The sequence below is a fragment of the Arachis duranensis genome, chromosome 5, assembly GCF_000817695.3.
Source record: "Arachis duranensis cultivar V14167 chromosome 5, aradu.V14167.gnm2.J7QH, whole genome shotgun sequence".
In the NCBI taxonomy this organism is placed as follows: domain Eukaryota; kingdom Viridiplantae; phylum Streptophyta; class Magnoliopsida; order Fabales; family Fabaceae; genus Arachis; species Arachis duranensis.
In genome coordinates this window covers 86885095-86892837 of record NC_029776.3, presented here as the reverse complement: position 1 = coordinate 86892837, position 7743 = coordinate 86885095, and positions in this window count along the sequence as shown.

Sequence of the window (7743 nt, the reverse complement as noted above, 5' to 3'; positions counted from 1 at the left end):
TATATATATGAATTTAATTATGATGCACTGTCAGTGTAAAACAGTTTCACATGTGCATTCAATTCAATAACATAACGGCGTATTAGTTAAAATAACTACTTTTCACATTGACTGCGTGAATGGTCATCCAAAAGAATGGATGTGATTGACCAACTGTGTAAAAATTAGTGCATCAAAATTAAACTCTATGCTTATATACCATGTATTTTTATTGTATTCTATGTGCTTATATAAACTTAATTATCATTCTTCAGAATTAATTCATTCCACCAACTGAGCACTCTAATAGGCATTATTACTTCCTCCGTTCCCTTTTATCTATCACCGTCATTATCAACTGCGATACAATATCCAATGATGCACAAAATGCAATAAAAGGGAACAGAAGAAATATTTTGCAGTTGGTAATTATTGTTCAATTTACCCTAGGGTCTTTAGGCTTGAGCAAATCATGCAAAAGGTTGAAAGAGAGAAATCCAAGTATCTTATAAACTACTACTCATTATTAGCAACTTGGAAGATGAGTTTAAGATATTCATTGTATAATGCAAATAAAATGACTATTTCTCCATATAGCACGAATCAAACGATATAAGAACCTTCCTGGGTCCAGAACAGGAACCAATTAGTAACTGCTCCTTGATCCCTTGAAACGAACTAGAAATGCAGAACATAACTAGAACTAAATGATAAGAATTACCTTGGCAAGTGAACAGGAAAATGACTCCAGCTGCCCCTCAGCCCCTCGATAAAAGTGGAAGTAAGGAAGTACTTTTACATTCAGGCTTTTGCACATTGGCTTATTCTCATCGAAGTTCACTTTTAGGAAAAGAATTTCAGGGTGTTCTTCAGCTGTTCTGCATAGCTGCCAGATCCATTTAAAAAAACATCAGGACTCGGGACATCCGAGACATATTTCAGCAGTTTGGAAATTCAAAAGTAACTTTTTTTTTATAGAAGTAATTTAACAATATCAACCAAAAATGTTAAAAATTCTGACTACGTCGTGTACTGAATTTTTTCATCCAGATTTAACTAAATCAATATTTCCCTGCTATTCTGCAACAACTGGATGATATTTTGTTAAGCCCTCTCTTCCAGGAGTGTCGTGCAGTAAGCATCAGCATGGATAGCCAAACTCTTTTTTGGGAGTTATAAAGATGAATCATCAAACAACTAGGAGCTATCTTTTTACATATAAGTTTTTATACACGATTCAAATGAGTATTGCAAAATGAAAATAGGAAGGCTTCATAAAGCAAGTCAATACATGGCTATAAAATCATGTATTCAGTAAGTTGGTGACAAATTCAAAGGTTTGAATTTGCCAGGAACCGAAACAAAGCATGTAATCCATGTTGATCATATTTGACATATGAATCAGCCATTCACATAACCTGTATTAATCCTTGTTTGATGGTAACAGACAATATCTCAGACACAGCCAGTTACAAGTCAGTGAGAACTCTAGACCCTATCTTATTTGTGTTCAAAGTAACAATCCACTAATTAAGATTTACAAGACCTGCTAATGCTCAATATAATTTTTAAAAATTGCCACATTTCTATGATTAATGAATAATTGGCCAATAATAATTTTACCACTTGTATAATTTCCATAATGTAATCCTAAGTGCTATGCTGCTTTTACCGAAAAGAGAAAATTATCTAGAAGCTAAAATATTAGAATGAAAAAACGGAGGCAAGGTTCAGGAAGTAGAGAGACCTTGGGGTATAATGCTCGGCACGATGCACACCAAGTTCCATAGAATTCAACAATAACTAGTCTATCCCCAGCTCCACTTAAAGCATTCAGAAATTCTTGCGTGGAGTGAATGTCAATCATATTTGGTGCATTCTTTTCCCACCATTTTACATAAACTCTCAGTCAATAAAAAAGCCAAAGGCGAATGAAAAGAAAAAAAGAAAAAAAAAAACAAAAAAAATTAGCATTGATTTCTGATAGTAAATGAAATGTTTTGAAAATTAGCATCGATGATCATATTACAGATAAACTCACAACATAAAGATGTGATAGTTTAGTTCATCATAGTATAGAATTCATAGGCCATCTCTAATTCTTTACATCATCACATAATAAAGTGAGAACACCATAACAGTTCAAAGAAGCCTTCTCGCAATACGCAACGCATGGTGCAGCATATTTTAAGCATGGAGCATGCAATATCATAGTAATGTGCAAAGATATACACTATGAACCAAAACCCAAAAAAAAAAGGAATTCTCCTAAACTTACTTGTGTTAACTTTTATCAATTAACTCCTGAGATTCCAACGTGGGAGCATAATTGAGCATATTTACAACATGGGGTGCCATAAAGTTACTTAATTTGAATAACACAATTAACAAATTCATAAATCTACAACATGGGGGGGATAAAGGTAGTTAATTTCGCAGTAATTCAGTCACAAAATTGATAATTCTCCAATGCAGACAAAGGCAAGAGAAGGTTAAAAAAAGAGGGTATTCATAATTTGATTACCTTGAAAGAAAGCAAGTGCTTTCTGGGAGCTGCAGAGGCAAGAGAAGCAGAGGAAGAAGAAGCGATGGGAGAGAGTGAGAGTGAGAGTGCCCTATTGATGTTGGAAGAAGTGTTGAGGGTTGAAGGAAGGAGAAGAAGAGGTTGGAATTGCAATAACCGAATAGCATCAACAACATGTGCCATTTACACACAAAAAAAAAAATAGTGAAGAAGAAGAAGAAGGGAGGGAACTAAAAAGCTATAATAATATTATAGGTTGAGATAACAGTGGAAAAGGTTGAATTGGGCACATGAGAATGAGATGAGACAGAGAAGATAGATTGAAATCGATCGTGGGAAGTGGGAAGTGGGAAGTGGGAATTGGAAAAGAAAGAAGTGAAGTTTGTTGATATTTTTGGGGTTTTTTTCTACCCACTTCCCCCAATCCAGAAGCACCTATTTTTTTCCCATTTCTGATGATGCCGCCTAGGAATAAATACCATCAATACTTGGTGAAAAATTTAGGAAACTCGACTGTTAAATAAAAATTTAGTTAAAAATTATTTGATGATTCTTAAATATTAACTTTACGTAAAATTAATGGCATATAAATTTTTATTTTTTATGTTTTATAATATACTTTATTTTTTTTAAATATTTTTTACATTTTTTTTAATTAATAATAATAATATTTTTTTACTAACGTAAAAAATTTTAATGTGTGAATACTATTATTAAAATAATGAAGAAATATAAGAGATTAATTTTGGAGTAATCAATATAAATTAACTTGTAGTTTTTAATCAAATTATTTTTATAATTCTCATTTTATTAAGATTTAAACTTTAAAACTGATTTAAAATTTAAAAGTTATCTTATCTGATCTAAATGGTAAATTGTTAAATCTATACTCTCCGGGATAATTATTTTAGTTACAACAGAATAAATTATGGAATCAATTTGAATCCATTTACTCTGTAAACTGGAATCATTCAAATTTAAATTATTGTTAATCCTTTTCTAGTCACTTGTTTTTTATAATAAAATAATGATTGAAACTTAAAATAAAAAGTATTTTATCAAACAAAAACTAATGGAATCCAAGTATTAAAATTAAATCGGATTCAAAACTTAAATTTAACAAATCCACTTCAAATTTTAACTCGTTCTTTGGATCAAATCACTTTTTTACTCAAAATTGATTCAAACTAAAATGTAAACATTAGACTTTTCAGTATATTCTTATCTTAATATATAAGAATATAAGATTTCAAAAAAAGTATGTAAAATATATTTTATGAATTTAATTTTGATGCTAAAGCCGTTTTATAAAGTATATTAGTAAAAATAGTTTAATTATTTTATTAGTTTTTATAATTTTATTAAATTTATAATTAGGTTTTTATAATTTTATTATTTTTAATTAGATTTTTACATTATTTTTAATTTTGTAATTAGATGATTCCTAATATAAAAAATATTAGAATTAATTGAATATTTTTTTACAAACTAAAGGTATTCATAATTAAAAATCTAATTAGATCTTTAACTACGTGTTTGTTGAAATAAATATTCTATTAATTTTAACGTTTTTGACAGGAAAATAATCTAATTGTAAAATTAAAAGTAGTATAAGAATACAATTGAAAAGAAAAAAAAATATAGGAATCTAATCGTAAATTTGGTGAAACTACAAAACCAATAAAATAATTAATTCTAAAAATAACTATTTTTTATATTGATCACATGAATGATCATTTAAAAAAAATAATGTGATTGAATGAATGATTATTTAAAACATGTTATAAGTACATTAAATTAAATAATATTTTTTATAGTAGAAACTCATATATATTTGTCTTTATTTAAAGTTGTTAATTGAAAAAATCATTAAATAATTTGACATATTTAATTAAATTATTATCTAATATTTCTCAAATATCAATTTCACATTAAGATGATATATATGTGAGGTATTCACCATGTTTTATATACCTGTTTAAGGCTTGGTTTGGTAAAACTTTTTGAAGAGGTGCTTGTGCTTTTTAAAAGTTCAAACTCTTCATTTTATGTTTGGTAAATAAAAAAGACCATATATTTGTACTTGCAGTTTTTAAAAGATCGGAGTATTTTTTAAAATACCTAAAATAGAGCTTTTTAAAATGAGGAGTGCTAGGGGGCCAGCAGAAATTGTGATATATAGCCATCAATTAGCCATCATAAGTGTGTTTAACGGTGGGAGATTACATCCAATGGTGCAGGATTACTCATTTTACTTTTGATGGTTAAATGCTGGCCAAATTTTAACAAAATTGCTGTCCCATAGACTTTCTCTTTTAAAATTGACTTGTACTTTTTAAAATTTAAAAGTCTAATATAATCTCATATGTTAACTAATTTTTAAATTTAACGTTTACATTTATGTGTATTATAATATTTTTAAATTTTAAAAATTATTTTATCAAACGCAATTGTTGTTACTTATATTTATTAAAAGTTATTTTTAATTTGATTTATCAAACATAAATGTTACCATTTTTAAAAAATTATCTTTTAAAAATTAGTTTTTATAAACTTTTTTTAAAAATTAAAAGCTTTATTAACCTAAACCTAAGTCTTTTACTCTTTTTAATCACTTGTCCTTTTAAATGTAGTTCTTCAGGTTTAAAATTATTATTTGTCAATTATCTTCTTCATCTCTATCTCATTTAAATTAAGATGGGTAATGGGAAGAGAACTTGTCATTTACGGTGAAGACATGAAAGTGATACGAGTGTAATGTGATGAAAGTAATGTAACATGTAAATTAATAGCACCCAAAAGAAAGTTACTATTTTTTCTCACATACTTTTGTAGATAACTTCAATAAGAGTTATTTACTTCTATTTTCCTTGAAGGCTTTCACCAATCTCATTTTTGTTACATTGGTAAATAAGGAAAGAGAAATGATCGCAAACCGGCACCACACCACTAGCATTGCAATTACCTGCAAATTGACGAGCACTATCAATTGTAATTTGAAAATGGTTTATAACAAAAAAAAAATCAAAATAGTTAAAATTTATTTTATTTAATATTTATTAATTATTTTAAAATTAATAAATATTAAATAAGATCAATTTAAACTTTTTATTGTTTCTTTTACACTATCGTTTGCAAATTGCAACTCGTATAAGGTTTTGTTAGGAAATGAGTTGGAACTTTAATTTTTTGTTGTTATTAGGCGACAAGTATACAAGAAGATGTTGCAACTACAGAAAAGAGTAACATGAATAGTTTCAATTCTTTATAGGCACGTGTGGTGAATGCTGATACAGTTGTGGCCATGGTTAAGGTATTGGTCACATCAAAACAGATTGGTTAAAAGGGCATGTCCACATGTTATGATATGTGTAGATGCATGCTTTAAAATAGTCAACTTACTTTTCTTCCACCGTTAAATAATACATGAACTTAATTAAGCGAGATTAAAATCATATTCATTATTCAATATGATAGAATGGAGTATGAGTTTAAACGGGGTTATTACTTATTAGGAAATGAATGACCAGAAGATAGTTGGCATGTTGCCGCTGCAAGTTGATATGTATACGGGTTAATGATCAAATTTATCCATTAAATATAATTTGTTTTTAAGATTGGTTCTCAAAAATGCTTGTTAGTCATATTAAACATTAAAAAATATAATCGTAAATTAAATCGATCTTTCTGATAGATAATAACGTATTATATTAAATGTCGCATGACATTATGATATATCAAGTTAATGCTACATATAAAAAATGATTGGTCACAAAAAATGTAAGACATAATATGTCAACCAATAATTTTATCATTCGTAGTATTGACTTCGTATCATTAAAATATTAAAAGATGTGACTAATTTAATTTATAATTATATCTTTTAAGAACTAGTATTTCTATAAAAAAATTACTAATTTGTAGAATAAGTTATTTTTAAGAAATGAATTTGAATATTAATTCTATGTATAATTTTTTTTAAAAATAGTAGGTTAATTATTGAAAAATAAAATATAAAGATGTCCAAAAGTAAGATAGCATAATAAAAAGTGAAAATTTTTTAAAACAATACATTGAAGGATCTCATCCAACGGTGTATGGTCGAAAAATGAAGAAAAATTTTAAAGAAGAAAGAATGATAGATCAAATTGAATGAAATTAAAAGTTTGCCTCATGAAGATGACAACATAAAATAGAAGTTCTTTGGATTTCACGGAGCAACTTGACAGAACTTGCTAGAATGACAGACGGTATTGAAGTGGAACCTTAAAAAATTAACTGGTTGCGAGCTTTCCAACAGTTCCAGCAAATGATGGCAAGCAACTGAGGATTACAGTCAGTATTCTTCAATGGGTTAAGCATATCTATTGATGCAGTCCACTATGTCCAAAAGTCATTAGGACTCTGAGGGGGGAAAACAGTCACGAAGATAGCTTTGAGACCATACTTCTTTAATTCTAGAGCAATCGATCAAACAATGAGTGATTGTTTCTGTTGTTTCATGACAGCAGGGGCATATCGGCGATATAGATGGAATGCGGTGATAAATCTGAGCAAGCACCGAAAGCCGGCTATGAAGAGTTCTCCAGATAAATAGCTTAATTTTGTGAGGCAAGTTCAACTTCCATAGATCAATCCACGACTTTTTCTACTGCATATAATTAGGGCAAAACTCCAGAGGCAGATGGTAAAATAAATAGCCAATTCTATAACCTGAAACTGTATCATATTGCTAGAATTTGTTCAAATTCTATTGCACTTTGTCCATACTCTACTGAATTTTAACTGACAAAATCCTGTCTGCAACGTCTTGGAGAAATAATTCTTGAATGAGATTCTGATTCCAATTCCTTTTTTTAATAATTAGATCTTTAACTCTTTGAACCAACTCAGAAATAGCATGTCTGTTTGGCATGTCAGAAATCATTAAAGGATACGGAAGAGGCAGCCAAGGATCCTCAAAGGTTCGGATATTCTCTCCAGTACCCACAACCCAATTAAGACCTTTTTCAACAATCTTTTAGTCTTCCAGTATGCTCCTCCATCCCCAAGAAAGTAAGACTCCAAATTCTGTCGTTATAACATTACCATTGCTAAAATATTTACCTTTTAGGATTTTGGATAATAAGGACGTAGGCTGTGTTACGAGTAGCAAAAACTATTTGCCTAAAAGCGTCAGATTTTGAATTCTGAGATCTTTAAATCCAATGCCTCCTTCTCTTCGTGGGTGAGTCATAGTG